Source organism: Microplitis demolitor, chromosome 3 (genome assembly GCF_026212275.2).
Source record: "Microplitis demolitor isolate Queensland-Clemson2020A chromosome 3, iyMicDemo2.1a, whole genome shotgun sequence".
NCBI lineage: Eukaryota > Metazoa > Arthropoda > Insecta > Hymenoptera > Braconidae > Microplitis > Microplitis demolitor.
Window position 1 is genome coordinate 3,806,613 of NC_068547.1, and position 20,945 is coordinate 3,827,557.

The 20,945-nt window shown below is 28.4% G+C and overlaps 1 protein-coding gene across 1 annotated transcript in view; it reads right to left on the reverse strand.

Annotated features, from left to right (window-relative positions):
* LOC103576625 (lachesin) overlaps positions 1–20,720 on the reverse strand; it is a 65,095-nt gene extending 44,375 nt beyond the window's left edge. Inside the window, exon 1 of the mRNA XM_008556929.1 lies at positions 20,647–20,720. The gene's annotated coding sequence lies outside the window, so the exon portion shown is untranslated. The remainder of the gene's footprint in view (positions 1–20,646) is intronic.
* Positions 20,721–20,945: the final 225 nt, after the last annotated feature.

A 20,945-nucleotide genomic window follows, 5' to 3' on the forward strand; every position in this document is an offset into this window, starting at 1 on the left:
TGTCTCTCCCCTGTAATCTGATGAAACTATTCAAAAATTGTTTTTATAATAATGATTAATTTTTCAATAGAACATTAATTTAAATGTAATCTATTTAATGTTAATTATTCAATGTAAAATTATCCATCGTGAAAAGATAACGAGAGCTAATGACGAGTTAGAAGATTTCAGAGTAAAAATGTACAAAAAAAAAACTTATAAACCCTTAAGACGTTATGAATAATTTTAAAGCTTCAACATGGTATTAACGTCGTCCAATGTAGTGGATTACGTTTGTTCGTCGTTTTATTATTTACCCACTAAATTTATAAGGAATAGCTTTAAATTATTAGATGAAGGTACTTTCAAAGTTGACATCAATATTAGATTTGAACTTCTGTTAATAGTTGATAATTTTTAGTTATAATTATCTAAAATTTGTACAACAATCGTGTTTTTAAATGAAAATCTTGTTATTCCATCTTTGATACTAATCAAGAATTAATTAATTTATACTGTAGTTTATTTTCAAAAAATACGATACTTTATTTAACAATTAAATTTATGACACTGTAAAAAATGGTTATGTCATTCCAAGCGATAAGCGGTATTATAAGCTTTTCAGTATTAAATTCAACCCAACTCACGGTGGTAAAATGATACCGCAAATGGGATTTGAATTAGCGTTGATAATTAACTAAGCTAAAGAACATTTTAATTGTATTTTCATTAAAAAAATAGTAAATCATCAATTTTAAATTATTCCCATCATCTTAGTGTAAGTTACTTTGCGGTGGTAGTAATGAAGCGTGAATAAGTAACACCAGGTGTGTGAAATAAATTTAATCTAACTCCGCAGTCAAGTGAAAACTGTCTTCATACTACCCAAACTTTTTCTACAATGAAAAGAATTAGTAGTTAATAAAAATATATGAGCGCAAATGAAGAAAAAAAAAAACAATTGAATAGTAATTTACAAGACAAAAGTTAGATAGAAATGCTTTTACGAAGAGAGAGGTTAAAGTGATGAGAGGGACAGAGAGAGGAGAACAAGAGGTGGTAACTTGTTGCATTCACGGTGACATACACCGGCCTTCTACAATGTTTCCGTGTCTAGGTCTTCATGGCTTATCAAATTTAAACTGATCGGATATTGTGATTTATATAGGAAATTTTTCAAACTCAATATATTATTTAATTTGGTGATGAGCTGGGTAAAATGGGTCACCCAAAAATTTGGAAAAAAAAATAATACAAAATAACTTTATTATAAAATAAGCTGATCAATAATAACCAGAAAAATTATAAATATTATGCCTTGTACTTGAGAGTTAATGTCGTTCAGATTATTTAATAACAAAGTTATTTTTGTAACGAGGTTATTTTGCTGGGGTTGTTTTGTCCGAGGACAATTTGTTACGGAATTTGTTACTATAGCATTTAAAAGGAGAATAATTTCTCCGTGTAGAAACTTAAACTTTGTCTTATTTTTCCAAAATATAAATGAAAAGTAAATCATCTCCATTCGGCCAGTAATTTTCTGCATTTATATTTTTTTATTTAAAAAAGAAATTAATCACATGAATATCAATTAAAATTAAAAACTAGTGAAAGTTAATGAAAGTTCTTGATTAAAGCTAATCAATTTACATGATGGGATTCAATTAGTTAGAAAATTTGAATTTCATCCGAGAGGATGATTAAACATCGGCAAGCATGTAACGAGACTGAGTATGAGGAAATTCAACACCTAGTGATTAGTGCCACGGAGCAAGAGTTTGGAATGAAGCTCAGTCGAGATAACACGACAAGCGATCACTGCTATTTGAGTTTTATCTTTGCACGCAACTAATCCACAACTTTTGAGTACACATGAATAATTTATTTAACTTGAGTTTTAAAAATAGTTTAAAGTTATCGTAATTTAAATTCAAGTTAATTAATTATTATAATTAATTCAAATAAAATAACGTTTTTTTTTATTTTTTCAAGCTGAAAATAAAGTATAAAACTAGAAACTAGAGACCGTAAGATAGGGTTACCCAACCAGTTGCGAATGAGGTTGTTTCGGTAGCAGAGGTATCTAAATCTTAGCTAATAGTTCCGTCTTAGCGTGCCATGTCGCGTAATTTAGCTTCATGGCCTCGTCTACGTAGTTTCACATCTCTCAGCGAAGCTTCGTACTACACTATCACGTAACAGAACAGCATCCTCTATTCCCCCAAGCAAAAGATTACCGTAGTGTAAAGTAGTAGCACAGTAAGGGTAGTAAGAGTGTACAGTTCAGTATCCTACTTCAACTTTACTGAATTCCTCATGTTTTCCTTTCGCAAGTTCACTATATATCTGTCTTATATGTTGAAGTAAGCAAAGTGTTGCCAAGTCCCAAGTCTCAGCGGCAATCTACACTGTATTAACACTTTCATCTAACCTTAATGAATCTCTCACTATAGTTTTCCTTCTCCCATATACATACTACATTTATATCACATATGCACACGATTATAGCTTCCTATCATCTCTTGTCACGCTTTCGTGCCTTGCTTTTCTCATACTATTTACTGTTCAACTCTTAACATTATATTAAATTCATTCCACACTTGATTAATGCTCAGTTATTTTCTACAAAAAAAAAAAAAAAAAAAATTATTGAGAAGGGTCTGGTCTTTTTCCTCTATCATTCTCAAATTTAAAAACGGCATCATCATTGTGATCTATTCATGTGTTGTACATTAGGGTGACCGTTATTTTGGTCTTTTTGGAATTCAATTTAGTCCACCCTAAAAATATGTTTTTATTATGGAGAGAAATTCCTGACAAGTTTGAGCCATATCCAATAGAGTCAATTCATTTCCCAAAATTATTGAAAATTTAAATGTAAAATTCATTACGTTTTTCAATTTCTTTTTGATCAAATTTGTTTGTTAGTTAAAATTGATACAAAAATATGCTGCTGCGTAAAATTGATGTTTTCATACATTCTATTAAACGTAAAAAAAAAAAAATTCCAAACAAGTTCAAGTATTATGTAATTAAGCTACTGAATAAAAACGTAAAAATGATGATTTTATAGAAAATATTTTGAATTTTTTGGTATTTATTGATTCAAATCAGTTAATATTTAACAAAAAAATTGAGAATAATCCGTCTTACGTTTAAACTTTCAATCGTTTTAGTAGATGGGTCAACCTTTTTGAATTTGGTTCAAATTTGGTAGAATGTTTTTTCCACAATATGAACGTATTGTTTCGGTGGAACGAATTTTTTTTGTTGCCATTCCACTGCAAAATATCATTCCATACATCGAAGATAAAATTCCCTTCTAAACAGGATAACCGTACATGCGTTGAATAAAAATTTTTTTTATCAAATGTTGATACATTATATATTTATTAAGCATTACGTAAAAACGTGCCTCCGTTTAGTGTATTATATTTTCAAAGAGCTCAAAAACACATGCAATAGCGTATTTGAGTTCTTTGAAATACGAAAATGTAAAAACAATAGAAAATTTTAAGTCTGATCGGCCAAGATGACTATTTTTCGATTGTTTCTTCTCTGTTCAGAAATCTTATAGAATCCAATAGATTTTTATGATTTCCCAAAAAGATTTTATAAGAATGAATGAGATCTATGAAAAATGCTATAGCTAAGTATAAGCTTTATACATACAGCTATAAAAATCTATCGGATTTTTCAGCAGGGTTAACAAGAGATTTTGAATAGAGAAAACAGTAAATGTAGATTTTAAGTATTTAAAAGTACAATTAAAAGGTTAATAAAAATTTTTTTTCTATTAAGTTTCACAAATATTTTAATAATCTCTCTTATTATGCTCGTTAACGTGTTAATAGGTACTTTGAAACTTATCGTTTTATCTGTGAGTGAGAATCAAGTCACAGCCATAAAGTTAGGGAAACAAAAAAAAATAATTACTTTACATTATAAGTATGACGAAAAAAAAATCATTTTTATTCATTTAGTAAAATTTTAACGAATTTACTTAAAATTACATTATGAGATATATATTGAAGGGAAAGATGAAACAATACGATTTCAAGCGAGGTTGAAGTCGACTTGAAGGCATCACTTAAAGTTTGAAATTGTATTATATATAAACAAATGCGACTACACGAGTCCGTTAAAATGAAGTCCGAAACTAATTTAGTGGGTGGAAACTAGAAGTTTTCTGCTCTAATGATTTTCAAACTGGTGTATAGCATTTATCTGAAATTGGCTTGTTTCAAGTAGCTAACCAGGTATTGAAACAACACGTTACAATGTACTTGATATAAAAAATATTTTATTATAAAAAAATTTTAAGAAATTCCATTTTATAAGTTTTTGTTTAATTATTTATTAATTGAAATATCGGATCTTGTTTCAGATGCTTTCACTAATTATTTATTTTTTCAACAAAAAATAACATACAATTACCCGTATTCAGTTTCTCATTCTTTGTTAATTAAATTCATTTAAAAAAAAATAGTTTGTTTTAAAAAAAAAAAATTTTTCATTGTTCGTTTATCATTTATTAAATTTCCATTCTTTTCAATCTCATGTTAGCAAACAAATTTAATTATAAAATAATAAAATTCCTTGTAATTTAAATTTAAAGTACACAAAAATGGTCTTCCAATTAAAATGAGTTATTATTCACGAGTACCTCGCTTTCAGTTGTGTTATTGAAATTTAAAAAAATATATTTTTCCTTATATTTGCTGAAAAAAAAAAAAAAAGAAAATTAATAACTTTTTTGCCGGCTACATACTTTTACTGAAAAAAATAATAAATAAATATAACAATTTTTTTATGATTCGATCATTAATTGTTTTGCGTAATTGAAAAGTGTTATTAGTTTTATTTTCGAAATTTTTTATAAAACTTGAAATATTATTGTTCAATATACCACTGATAAAAAAATTCAGTTGAGTCAAATAATATTTATATGAGCCAATAAAAAAGTCATATATTTGGACATGGATTAATAAATATTTATTTATGTCATGCGAATGATATTTTTAAATAAAATATATAAATAAATAAATTTTTTTAGTTAAGCGACTTTAATTGATTGAATTTAACTTTTGAATATTCAATATTATTTATTACAAATACTTGAAAAACAAAGAAGAATTTTGTATTGAAATTTTACTTTGGGTCCTCATGTTATTTAAATACTTCAAATATATGAATAGTAACTATTAAGATTGAATTAGGGTTGAAACATCTCCGTGTAAAAAAAAATCTTTGAAAAAGATCGAAAAGTGTTGACTATTCTAAACTTTGAAACATGACCCAACAACGGAATTTTTTCAAACTTTTTTTAAACTTTTGAAAACACAAGGAAAAAAACAATGGTTGACTTAACACTATAAATAAACGTTGTTTTACGCTTTTGCAACTATTTTTCATCTCCCTATTCAAAGCGCTCGATTCTATACTTTTTCTACTGTACAAGAAGTTTTTTTGTTTTTACAAAAATTTGAAAATCATTTTAAAACAGTTTGTCATTCTGTCACGTTTTAAGGTTAGCGCTTTTTCAACCTTTTTCAAACTAATTTTTTTTTACACGGACCTATTTTACAGATTGTACTATATGTGGATACTTTACACGGAAAGGAAATTCCACTAAAATTTACGATATTAACATCGTAATCGTAGACTATACTTTCATTAACATCAATTTCCAAATGTCTTATTTTAAAGTTTACTATGTACGTTATATTTTTTACTATTCAACATTATAATTTCAACAAAAACTTTTTGGATCAAAAATGGCAATGTTAACATCGTAAAGAGAAAAAAGTAAAAATTACAATGCAAAAATTTTCAAAAGCTCATGACTGTCCTTTGTTTAAAGTAATATTTCCTAAATAAAATTGACAATGCTACATCGTAAAAATTATGATTTTGAAGGTATAGTCCACCACTATACTGCCGTGCTAAGCACAGAGGTGGTAACTTGTATAAGAATACCATAGTAAGTTACCGTTTCTGTGCTTAGCACGGCAGTACAGTAATCAATGGAATTTTTTTCCATATATTCTTCATTTCTATAAAGCAAAAGTCATAACTACACTGTAAAAAATTAACGGAGTGAACGCGAATTAAATCCAGATTGAATGTGGAGCGGATGACTGTTAGGACAGGATATCACTCAACGTATTTAAAAGTTATATATACATACATCGTTTCTAGAATATATGTAGATCTTTAAAAAGTCAGTTCTGGTCTATACTACCGAATGAAGGGATGTTTTATTTTTCATAGTAACTGCAAAATCTACCTCATATTTGAACATAAAACTGATACTATAACCATTAAATTAAAAAGACCGATAAATCTATTGAAAGAATTAATAATTTACATCAAAGTTTATTTATGATCTTTTTTTAAAGTTTTAAATATAAATTCCTAACTTCGTCGTAAAAATTATTTTATACTGGAAAAATTCATAATTCATGATATAAAAGATTGAACAAAGAAGAAAAAAAGTTCGTTGTCTCTAAAAACAGCACGGAAACTGCTAATTACATAGAGGTTGCATGAATAGCCGAGGTGTGCTATTTTTGATTTTCAGTTTTTTTTTGTCTTATGTCTAAAGACTCATTTACATATAAAATATTATTAGCGTAATAAGTATAATTAAATCTTCAAATCCGATAGAAACATTCGTGAAACTTTTACATATTCTGTAAAAATCCCCTAATCAAAATTCTTAAAGTGGCCAGAAGAGTTACTTAAAGTATATTGTACCGATAGTTCTGCTCTATTTGGTTCACATTTTATTTCTTTACACATTACTTGTATCAACTACTATACACGAAGAGAAATTTGTAGCAACTGTTACTAGTACGTTTATGAAATATCATCCTATACTATTATGGTGATAATTACTTGCAATTTTGAGATATAGCCCCATGCTTTCTGGGAAAAGTTTCCATAATTATAGAAGAATTTCCATCATTATGGTAATAGTTCCCATATCGTATGGTAATAAAATTATTGTAATGATTACCATACTTAGGAATAGTTCCCATAAAGGAATAGGAACAAATCCTATAACCACATTGTAAGGGTTCCTATGTTCATATGAGGATAAGCCCCCTATGCTTCGAACAATTACTCTGACCAATTACTGTAGTTACTATGTCATTATAGTAATTGTTCCTTTAATAGTATGGTAGCCATTCCCAAACTTTTATGGTATTCATTGTCAAGATACTATGGTAACCATAACCATCTATTGTGGTGATCATTCCCATAATGCATCGGAATTATTGTCATAAGAGTATGGTAATGGTTACCATATATAATAGAATGGTAACCATACATTACGATAATAATTACCATAGCATTATGGGAATGATTACTATCAATATTTTTTAGAAGGTGATTCTGTGCAATTTACAGATACTAATAGTCAGAAAAAATATTTGAGTAACCTAGATAAAAATATTGTACATTTACTGGATATGGAATTGATTTTTAGATCAAAGAAAAATTTTAAATTACTGTTTTTTCACATAAATTGATGATTTTCTAAAATGGAGTTAGATAATTTGCTAATTTGAACATCGTATAATATTTTGGTAGCCATTATCATGTAAAACAGTAATCATTCCTATACATTATGGGAATCATTACCATAATATATGGTAACGATTGCCATAATATTATTGTAATGGTTAACATAATATTTTGGGAATTACAGTAGTACCTCGTTATAAGACTAGCTCGGGACTATAAGGGAAAAAATTCTTGGAACTAGGGTACCCCCACTATTGTGTTTAATAGCTTTTGCACTCAAACCTCGTTATAAGACTATCGCCGTTTTGCGTTTTATTTATGTATTCGGTTAAAATCTACTTTAATGTACAGTGAATCTATTTCATGTATAATTATGAATAAATAGAATTTCGTCGTTCTTTTCTGTTAATTAATTATGTGATACCAGGAGATTTTGAGTATTCTTTATGAAAATGAATTATTTAATCTAAAATCTTTATGTATTTACATTTTATCTCGATTTTAGTCGGACTGGTTGTAAGTCTTATAGCGAGGTTTCGGCGCAAAACTTTTATTGAGTTGTTGGTAGGGGAAGCGTTCCGAGCGAGTTTTAATAAATTGAGGGAAAGAGTCTTATAACACGTAGTCTTATAACGAGATCCTACTATACCATGCATGATGGGAACCATTCCCATAATACATTGTAATTATTCCCATAAATTTCTCTGCGTGTGTCTAGTTGTAACAAATAGATATATTTATCGTAAATAAATAATCTATTTAGTTGTGACAAATATTTTCTAGTCTCAGTGTAGGAAGCTGGTAACCGGATACTTTACGTTACGACAATAATTTATGGTATTAAATAATAAGTTTTAGATGCGCTAATTTAATTTGAATATTTAATAAACTATTTGAATAATTGATGATGATATAAGAGTGTAATTATAATTGAACAAAGTCGAATGGAAAATAGTTTAAGTAGTGGATTATTAAAACATATAAGAATTCATGGAGAATAGGGACAAGAAGAGACAGATAGCAGAGTAGGCTGGATGGCTGGTTGGTTGGTAGGAAACGAGAAAAGCATGAGAGCATAGCACAAGTGTAGTGAACTTGGAAAAGCTCATTCGCGCGTTCTACAGAGCTCATCTCACACCGTACGGTTTCTGGGGACAAATTATTTCCCCATTTTATAGCTAGCTAAAATATAAATCAAGTTCTAAATTAAATTCCTCTCACCCGGCGACTAACTGGGCGCGTGCGCGCTAACCGAAATTTTCCAACCACCTATAACGACCCTTTTATATTGTACTCATGTATGCATAAAAAAGTATAATAAAGTGAATAATACTTGAGTTTCATTTTGAATATTTTAGAAAATTATTATTTCATAAATTTTATGGGCATAAAATTTTAATATTAATTTTTATTTTAATAACTAAATATTTAAATAAAAATTATAATTCACTGCAAAATTTTTATGATCACCGCAATACTTTTTTTTTTAAATAAATAAATTTTATTTATTATTTCTGCAGAGTAGTTATAAGTTATGATTAATGAAAGGTTACGTGGTTATAATTATTGTTATTATTTTTTTTTTCTTATCTTTTCTATTCAGAGAGCTCGAGCTTTGATGAATTTATTTTCACCGACTTGACCTCATACTTTTGTGCTGAATCAAAAGCCTGAAAGAATTTTCACACAACCATTTATATTTATTTTTAACCACACGGAGAGAAAATTATGGTAACCGTTCCTAAAAGAAGAATCTTATAACTATGGTAAAAGTTTCTGTTATATAGTAATTGAATTATGGTAATGATTATCATAATAATTTGGTAACGACTTCTATGAAGTATGGTAATGGTTACTATAATGCTATGGTCATCATTAACATATCATTATAGTAACATTTACCATACACTACACTAACCATTACCATGATACTGCACGTAAAAAAATGGAGTTTAATTTACCCCGCTAAATTAGTAATAATTAAACTACACTTTGTGGTCATCGTATCGACAAATGTGGAAGCATAAATGACACCGAAAGATTAATTGCTACTGTAGTAGTTCTGTTTACTATTCGGAGGTAAAAATTTGTAGACTCAGTAACTACTCACTGTAGTTTGGAAAACTCATTCAGTGGGTTTTGTAACCACACAATTTTATAAGAATTTGTTGACATTACTATTTTTGGAGTATACGATATCACGTAATTTGAAAAATCGACTCCAAAAAAAAAAAAAAAAAAAATTTCGCCATACCTGCATCGTAAGTTTAAATTCCTGCCCTGTTTAGAAGAAAGCCGATTTTTTTTGTGAAAAAACAAATAATAAAAATTAGCGCATGCGCAATTTGTTCACAAACAGGGCCGAAAATTAAACTTTCAGGTGCAGGTGTAGTGAAAAATCGTATACACATCATGGAGTCTTACTTTCTTCTCTAGGTGTGTAATATACTATTTTTTAATTTTTATTTTTTTTTATAAAGTGAAAACTACTGAACCGATCGACTTCAAATTCAAATCAATTCTAAGTCTTGATAAGTTCTTTTGACTATCGTCAACTTCGTTCAAATCGGTTTATTTATTCCAAAGATATCGTCGGACAAAAAAAGTTTGCACACATATGAGATCTGATAAAAACCCGATTTTCGAAAATAAGACTAAAACCAATAACTGTCCGTTTTTTTTTAATTTTTAATTTTCATGGCGGGAAGTTTAAAAAGTTGATAGACAAGTAGCTAAGAATTATAAAATTAAAAATAAATATTTTATCATAAGATAAAACTTTCAACTGTTGACTTAGTAATTCAATATAAAAAATTAATTTTTCAAGCGAGAAATTGATTTCGTCGTAGGAAGAAGAGGGTAAAAGTCAAGTTTTCTATAGCAATATAAAGAGAAGTAAAATGCTAAGGAAAATTGGGTGAGAAACGTTAAAGAGTTCTATTCGTAAGGCGGAGAACATTAAAATAAATACATTAAAAAGCAAAAGAGAAAGATAAAGCCGGTTAAAAATAAAAAAATGCAGGAAGGAAGGAAGTAAGAAGAGAAATTCACAAGCTCTGGCAAAGTGCCGTCGTAGCAAATTCACGGATACTTTTTAACAGTATACAGAGATATTATATAACACACAGCAGCAACAGTAGAAGTAGTAGTAGCATGAACATTGCCTTTTTCTCTCACTTCTGCACAATGTGTATATCCTAACGGTGTAGAAGACTATGGGGTGATGAGATGGAGTAGAATAGTGAATGTTAGGGTGAACTACCGGTCTTCGTTCCATTGGAGACCTTCCCCTCGTCCCGCCGGATAATTAAACGAAATTCATTTACATAGCTCGAGTAACACAACCTAGATAGTGTTAGTGCCGTCCTTCTACCCTTGAGTTTCATACTATTCCTTCCACTTTTATATATATATATATGTATATAGATATATATTTCTTTATCCTTACACTGTCAGTGAACGAACTGATGCACGAATGAACTAACGAACGGATGAACGAATAAGCAAAATTACGAGAGTTAAGTTTTATATCACTAGAAATTTTATTTACTTTCGCCTTATTCTGTGACATTTGATCTTTAAATATATATATGTATATATACTTTTGATCCAATCCCGACTGTATCCATTTAATTTAAAACATTGACATTTTAATTACAAAGGCAAATAAACTCTTTTATTTTTTATCGGATAAATCGTTAAATCCGTCGTTATTTATTTTCAAACAATTTTCACTTACATTTTATCCTACACAATACTGTGAATCCCGATAGAGTGTATTAGCACGAGTATATTATTATTATTTATTTTATTTTTTTTTTTTTTCTATGTTTTACTATCGTCACTGGGGAATGGGAAAAAAGCTACAACTTGGCTTAGGTTGGTTCAGACATGAGAGTTGAATTATCAAAGGCATGCAGTACTTCATAGCAACCGCAAACTCATTGCTCAAATGGATTTTTCAACAGTAAATAGAAAATAGTAAAAACGAGATGGTACAGCGCACGTTGCCCGATTTTCTGTTGGGGCATAACAGTGCTGATTTATTTTTTATGTTTTTTAGAGTTGCACTATGGCCTTTATTTAGTATTTTTATTATATTTTTTTATATTTCATTTAGTAAAGTTAAAATCATTTTGGCTTAGTGAATAATTGAAACCTTGGAATTAATAATTATTAATGATTTATTTTTATTTACATTATTTTACCCTAAGTATTTTTTTCTTTAAAAAGGTAAATGTGGATGTTATTGTAAATGCGTAAACAGGAAACTAGGATACGATGGCTCACCACTGAAATTTAATAAAAAAAAAGAAAAAAATATTTGTCAAAAATCCTTTTGTAATTTTATAGTATGAAAAACATTTCAAATTTTCAAAACACATTCGGTTTTGATTTGCTTTTGACTAAGTTGTCTTACTTAGCGATTCACGCCAACTAAGAAGATAAAGTCACGTTGTCTTGGATCTGACCTAGACGACTTGAATTTCTAAATATAAAATCGGTCTGTCAGTTGACCCTGCGGGCCGGTTCCGAAACTTCCCGAAATCGGTTCATCCGTTCAAAAGTTACAGGATATTTACATACATATATACACTCGGACATCATCTTGAATTTAGTCAGAATAGCTTCCTAGAACCTCAAAACGTCGACATCTGTTGGAATTTCGATTTTCGCAAATCGGGGTAAAAACAATAACTTCCCGAAATTTTAAAAAATCATCGATTTTTTTAGCGGGAAGTTAAAAAATTGTAGCGGTCTAAATAAAGTTAATTAAATCAAAAGCAAGTCGGGTAAGCTATCGTCTCTCAAAGAGAAAATTTTTTTTTGATAAAAATTATTGTAACAACTTTAAATTTATATCGATCATTAAAAGGTAGACATTAATACATAGAAATTTTTCTTTTTTATTAATTTCAGCACCCACGTGCTTTTTAGTGTCTCGCTTGCGCCACATTTTATAGTTTGAATAGTATGACGTCAGCAAAATTTGAGTACTGTCGGATTAATTTAATAATACGTCTTATTATTGTCTCAATAGATTTTATTAAAACCATATTAAATTTATAATTAAAAAAATATCTCAATTTTATTTTTTTTTTATATCGAATTCGCAACCGCAAGTGTTCGGTACATAATACTGCGGTTATTCAATCAAAGTGTTAGTATAATTGTTTAACTCAATAGAAAGAAAAAAAAATCGATAAAAAACAAAAGCAGAGTTTAAAATTTAAGCACTCAGTCAGATTAAATTTGACACAAAACAGAAATCAGGATAAATACGTTGGTGATGAAAACTGTTTTAATGAGCCGCGGTCGTTTCATTTTGTTAATTAAAGATATATCTAGATAACAATGAATGCATTACAAATATTTCTAACATTTAATTCAACAAAATTTTTATAGACAATTATGTAGTCTTATAAAAATAAATTTTTACACACCTGCACCGAAAGTTTAAATTCCTGCCCTGCTTAGAGAGAACCTCGTTTTTTTCTTTTACGAAAAACACATAAAAATTAGCGCATACGCAGTTTTTCCCGCAAACAGAGGCAAAAATTTAAACTTTCAGATGCACATATTCAGTAGGTAATTATACACATGACTTAGAATGTCCTACTTTCCTCCCTTGGTGTGTAATCTATTATAAATCAATTTCTCATGTCAATTGTCATCAAATTTAAAAAATTTTTTGATGGTCAATTGACGTCAATAGTCAAATTATTTTTAACTTCACATTACTAATCCTTTTATGACAGTCGTCAATTCTAACCGAATAAATTCCCACATTTATCCTAGTCAGCGTCTCTTAATTTATTTCAATATTTCATTTGAAAAAAAAAAAAAAAAAAAAAAAAAAAAAATTGGACCAGCTTCGAGCCATCCTTATAATCTTTTATTCATATATTATAAAATCTAGGATTTATAATTTATCGGAATAAAAAGTTTAAAAAATGACTGAATAAAGAAGAGCAATTAGATAGACATGTAAAGCTTTTTATATAAAAATCTATCATCAGTATGATAGTAGAGAGACAACTCATTGGCAGCAGCGATAAACGAATTCATCATCCATGAAATTGCGCCGATTGAATTGGTCATTACTGATTTGCGATGGCGTGAATCTGAAAGGAGAATAGATACACATACCAGGGCATTAGCACAGTAACCCACATACACACAGGCATTAATACACAATCCACATTATATAGAAATAGTCACATACAATGTCTGTGCTATACGTAAAGCCATGTGTGATCCCGAGGCTACATGACGGAGGTTATCGGATAGTTTTGTGGTGTCAGTCTGATTGATCCATCCGATTAACGTTTTGAATACAACAATCACTAAAATAGCTCCCAGCAATATTTTATAAAATGTAAAATTAATAACACGTCAATTAAAATTTTAAAAAATTTACTTTTTTATCTGGAAATAAATTTAACGTTTAAATTTTTCATGTCAATCTACCAAAAAAAATATTCCATTTCATGCTCTTTTTATACTTATTTATTCTATCATTATCTACGATCCTTCTCTATTATTTTATTATCAATCTAACTGCATATCCAGATAAAATAAATATATAAAAAGATTAAAATGCATAGCGATGGTGACACGTGGGAGAGTGGAAAAAATTACGTAAATTAGTGTCAATTGCGAACGAGCCGTTAAGGTCTGAGGGATGACATGGGCGGATTGTGGAACGAGAATGGTAACTAAACACCCTATATGTATCTTTATATATATATATATATATATATATATATATATATATATATATATATATATATGGTTTATATGTATGTATGTTTGGCAGAGATAGTGTAAAAGAGAAGAGTTGGGAGCACTGTATGTGATTGATGAGCCAGTGATAGCGACGGGTCTGCACTCGACACCTCGCTACTGCCACCTAGCAATGCATATTCATCGGACGGTATAAATAATGCCTGTTTAATACATAAATAAATATAACGTTGGCCCAGCTAACACAGCAACGACCTTAATTTTAGCTGACCGGGGTTTGTCTAATACGATACATTATATCTTGTATGTTTTTCTGAGATAAATGTACTACTATTTTAAATATTTAATTTATTCATAAGCGATATTTTTAATAAGATTAGAACTTCATTACGAATAGGCCACTTTGTTTAATTATTTATGTACCGAGTCACCAAAATAAGTACACAGCATGACAAAAAAATTTTAATATTTAGGTTCGTGAATTTAAAACAGCAGGAAAAAGATGTTTAAATTAAGAAACATCAATAACTCATTTTTAAAATATATACGTTTCAATAAAAAGAAAATCTGTTAATCGGTTGATCCTGCAGGCCAGCTCCAAAACTTCTTGCTGTTTTCGAGCTCAAATAGTTTCCTAGGACCTCAACTCATTGACATTCGATGGAAACTCAGTTTTCAAAAATTGGACCGAAATTAATAATTTCCCTTTTCATGAAAATTTTAAATTTTCATAGCAGAAAATTTAAAATCTAATATGAATTTTTCTAACTTCCCGCTATGAAAATTGAAAATTTTAGTAAAAAGGGAAGTTATTAATTTCAGTTCAATTTTCGAAAATTGAGTTTTCGTCAGATCTTGACATTTTAAGGTACTCGGAGAGAAATGTCAAGTAAATATGCCTATGCAGCACAGTAATAATTACATTACTCTATAGTTTGTGTAGAAGAGCAACAGGACACAAACTATAGAGCAATGTAAATATTACTGTGCTGCAGAGGTATATTCACTTGACATTTTTCTCCGTGTACAGCGAAGCTCTTCTAACTATTTCCAAATGAAAGTTCGCATATGTGTGTGTAGGGGGGGGGTGTATGTATACTTTATTTGAACGAATACCAATTTGATGGCAATTGAAAAGGTTCGCCAAGACTTAGAACTCATTAGATTTTGAAGTCGATCGGTCCAGTAGTTAAATCGTTATGCGAAAAATGAAAATTGAAAAAAAAAATTTTTAGTTTTATTTTGCATAACCCATAAATTACTCGACCGATTCGTTTCTAAGCTCGATCAAAAGTAAGTCTTAACAAGCTTTATCGATTTTCGCAAAATTTTACTAGTCATGACGTTCTTGAGCTCTCTGAGCTCGATAACAGCAGGTTTTGGGGTTGGTCCCCAGGTCTAACCGTTTTTTAAATTTAGAAAAATGTTTTTTGGTACTTTTCAAAGGAACTTTATAAATTGTAAACCATTGTGTACTTTGTACAAGTATTCTCTGAAGGTAATTAAATATTTTTTTTCTGATGACACCATGATAAATAACTAATTTTTACAAATGTTAGTAACTTTTTTTTTTCACTAAAACAATGCAGTCCGCAATTTACATATTTATATTTAAGTAATTAAAATTTTTCAACTTGTAATTAATATTAGATTATAAAATTTAATTACTCGTAGCTCTCAAACTATTAACTCTAGTAAATTTTCTATTGATAACAAAGTTTTGGGAAATTTAATTATCTTTTAAATGAACACTTGATAAGGATTATAAATAGTATAAAAGCTAAAAACAGTAAAACAGCCGTCTTTGAGTAACAATGACTTTGTTTAACATTTTAAGCTTGATTAAATAACAAAACTATTTTTTTTAAATTTAATTATAAAATTAAAATTATCAAAATAATTAAAGCTATTAAATAATCTAATTTATCAATGGATTTTTTAAATGAAATTATTATATTTAACAAAAAAATCTAAAAGACGATTGATCTTTTAGTCTAACCCGCAAACCCGACTTTCAAATTCAAAGAACTTGAACTTATTATAAGAATGTATTCATAATCTTTGAGCCCAATATTAACCTTTAAGACTGAATTAGCTTTTCAAGCATTAACGATACTGTTTTCTTTCATATATCAAATATTATCGATCACAATCAGTGTATTTTTATCATAAGATATCACAAGTTAAATCTGAGTTCTTAAATCGCTCGTTCTCGAGTTATTTGAAAAAAAAAAAAAAAAAACACAAAAAGAAAAAATGTGTAATTTTTTTTATTCCATTTACTGTAATCGATTAATCAATCATTGATTTGAAACCTTGATAAGATCTTGACATGGATAAATTCTTTCGATTACTACCAATTTTTTTTTTAAATTCATTGATTCATTTAAAAGATATCGTACGATAAAATTTTTTCAAAAATTTTCAATGATTTTTTTGTACTTAAAAAAGTGAATATCTATCGAAAAATCAGACATTAGAATTCTGCAAATCAGACCAAAACTAATAGCTTCCCTTTAGCATAAAAAACTTTGATTTCCATACCGATAAGTCAAAATAGTGAATTTATGTCATAAAATTATATGGTATTAAATTGTTTTCGTAAGATTTTCTGAAGAGATTATTTTTATCGAATTTATTTAATTGAAATTATTCAAACAGTTAGAAATAAAATTAGCTTAAACGATACTCTCTTGTATGATTGTAATCAATTTATAGTATAGCGTGAGACGTGAACCCTCATGTAAGTACCGCATGTATAAACGATGCACTGATCAATTAACCCTGTTTGCGTGCCAAGTAGCCAACGATCATGCTCCCAATGCTCGTGTTTATGTCCACAGTTATATACCTTTTGCAATATAATACTAATCCATCCACCTAGTTATATATATGTATATATATTTATACGTTTATGTTCAATACTGGAAACATTAGCGTGTGTACATTTAGCTTGTCTTATATATAACGTGTGCTATACATGTACACATTTATAGGTTGTACGCGTAACTCTCTGCGTCAAAGACCGACACGAATTGCCGTCTATGCCATAATACAGTATAAAGTAAAGGAATGGTATAGTACATAGAAGAAGATGGGAATATCGTGCCGGTTAAACTGGCATGCCGAGGCTAGAATTACGACACAATCGCGTGCTAAACGATTCCGCTTTAGTTTTAATACTGGCAAACTGAAACACCACAAATCACCCCTTATACTCTTCTCGTATTACTCATTTTGTCTCGTTTTTTATCCCTCGTATATAGAGTTTATTATTCGTTTACGGTTGTAAAATTTAATCCATTCGACGTGGTCTCATATTAAAAGTCTAGTTGCACTGCTTTATATTTTAGTTTCATTTTTACTCCGATTCTAGTTTGTTGTTATTATTATTTTGGTTTTATTTTTTTTAATTATTTCATGCATAAACTATTTACAGCAGTGAAAATTGTAGTGTAGCGTTTTTATACAGCATAAAATTTCAAAAAAATTTTTTCTACGAATCAACTCTATACAGAAAAAAAAAAAATAACTTTTTTGACACAAGAAATTTTCTCACCCCAAATAATTTTTATTTCGATTCACAGTGAAAAAAATTTCTTGCGGTAAGTGGACAGAAAAAAATAATTTCTTGATGCAAAATAATTTTAATTGCCCTGAGAAATTTTTTGCATTACGAATTCAAAATGAAAATTTTTCGCGCCAAAAAAAATTTTATTTTCATTTTATAATGGAAAATTTTTCTTGTCTCGAGAAATACTTTTTTTCTGTGTGAAATTTTTTTACGCCAACAAATTAATTTTTTTTTCGGTAGATGTTAATTACAACACCGTAACAACTCTGTACAATAAATTAATATAATAGCATTCCATTTCTACATAATAATATTTTTCATACGGAAAATCTCTACAAAAGGTCTTACACGAACAGCGACACATGCTGCATCATCACTTATTTTTAATTATTTCTTGATAGTACCACAGTTAACATTAATTAAATAATAAATTTATACAAAATGTTAAAACAAGACCACCAATTGTAAAATAATTACGCCCGGATATGTCCGATTTTATTTTAATATGATTGGTCACTTTATTATTATTTAAATAATTTAGTTTCATTTCATTAAATTTTTATTTTACATAATTAATCTACTTTGTTAAAAAAATAAAAGATAAATAATTAGTAAGAGATATTCTCGCGTAGAAATTTTTTGTATGAGAGATATTATGTTGAGATAGAACCCTGTTAAATTAATCTATTGTAGAAACGCGAGGATGTAGAGTTGAGTTGTATAGAGAAATATTTTGTGAGATTTCGTGATGTGAGGAAATTCTCTGTAGAGATGCATCCCACCCAAAATTATAATTAAGCTATTATTTAATATCGAAGTTAACAATAATTAAATGACTTTAATTTAAAATTTTATCTCTACATTAAATTTATTACCTATATAATTTTTATATTTATTTTTTTGTATTTCTTAATTGAATTTTTTAAATAGATAATAGAAATAAATTTATTTTATTAAATTTTTTATATTAATAGTGATTTATGTTATTCGAAATTCCATGAATCTTTTAGAGTATTGAATTATAAAGCACGTAGTCGTCGGTGTAGAGGAAAAGAGTGCATTTATACATACATATGTATATATATGTATATAGTAAGCCACACAAGAAAAGTGAGAGACATAGGCATGTACAAAACGAAACAACTGAGCACGTAACTAGAATGTGAAGCAAAAATAAAAAAAAAAAAAAAATCAACTCTATATAAGAGGGAATGAGACTTGAAAACGATTCGCATTCGTTCTAAAAAAAAATGTCGTCAGTGTTTTTTGTACATTTTTTGCTTTTATCCACTGAAAAATAAGTCACTTTAAATTTTATTATGAAAATAAAAATAATAAAAAATTCGTGCTTTCAAAAAAAGTTTTTTTACAAATTCGTTTATTTTAAATTATTTCAAAGGGTTTATGATATTTTATTTACACGTATATATATTTTTTTCAAGACAAGAACTATTCATAGTTTTTAGTAAAAAGGTGTTGGTTATCAGAATAATTTAAAAAAAAACAAAACTGACCTGAGGTAAAGTGATTTTTTCTTTTTTTCAATCAACACATCCAAACAAAACCTTTGTTTACAATAGTAATTCATTTTACCTTAAAGTCAGCTATTTCCAATTCTCAATAAAATAAATCAGATTACAAACACTTGGAAAAAAAAAAAAAAATTATTTAAAGTTTTTAATTAGTCACACTGTTTTAGCTGATCAACGCCTCATTTTTTTATGCAAACTGTGATCAAATATTTTTGAATAGAAACTTATTTTTTTTTTTTTTTTTTTGTGTTAATAATGATCTTATTTTACTCCGGATGCCTACAAAATGTATAGAATCTCATTTCAATTGGGTTCTCATATACACAGAAAAGAAGGATTTCTTGGCGCAAGAAAAATTTTTCACCATCGAATGTAAAGTGTGATCCCCGCGGATCTTTTGCAAATTTTATGGTCTAATATGGCCTAGTACTTTTGGAGTAATGATTTTTTGAATAATGACGATTTTTTTTTTACAACTTTTTTGGAGCACAAACATTGTTTATAAAAATATACATAGTATATTTTTTTTGAAAAATTTGCAATAGAACTTTCCACAAGACCATAAAAATCGATTTTTCACTTTAATTTAATTTTTAAGGGTTTTCCATTTCTTACATTAAACAATTAATACTTTCATTGAAAATTAACCCAAAAGTTGAAAAAAAAAAAAAAAAAAAAATTGCCAAAATCATTATTACGAAAGTACTCAATATGAAGAGCTCAAATTTGTAGAAAGTAATTATTTTGATGCAAAGAATAATTCCGTAAAATTTGGAAAAAATCCTTGGTCACACTTAAAAATAAATTTTATTTGTTGGAATGACCCGTATATGTAAGTAAAACGAAATAAGTAGTAAATAGCACTTATGGTCAGTCACTCTTTGACTCAACTACACGCGTGCTTCAACACGTCTGGCATTTCTCTTTGAAGTTTTCCACACAATAGTCACATTCCTAAATTGTGCTTAACAAAGAACAAATGTCCGTGACAACAAAGTCAAAAGGATAGTAATTAAAAAAATTAAATAATAATTAAAACAAAAAAAAATAAAATAACAATTGTTGAATAAAAACTAAAATACATGAAATCCTAATTAATGTCACCGTCAAGCAATCAGCTTGAAACGAGTCGTTCATTAGAACGTGAATCAAAATGCTGACTCGTACATTTACAGAATTAATCCAAAAGGTACTAGGTAAGCAAACGTACTCAAAGAGATTGAGTAAAAAAAAATGTATTTTTTTAAGTTATAATAATAATATAATAACAATGAAAAATACCTTGACAATAGAATTATGAATAATCCTCTGTTAATGAATACCTAAAAGTTATTTCAAAAACAAAACAAAAAAAATGAATTTATCACTGACTAAAAATAAATTTATTGATCACTAAAATAAAAATTTATAGTTGCGAATAAATGGGTACAAATAAAATTTAAAATAAAACAAGTCACTAAACTGTGGGTGAAATAAATCGCGATACGCGTGTCACGTGGGAATTATAAAATACACACAACGAGAGCGTAATTTAACACGTGATATCCTGCCGATGTTTCGACGAAAACTGCATTCAGTGT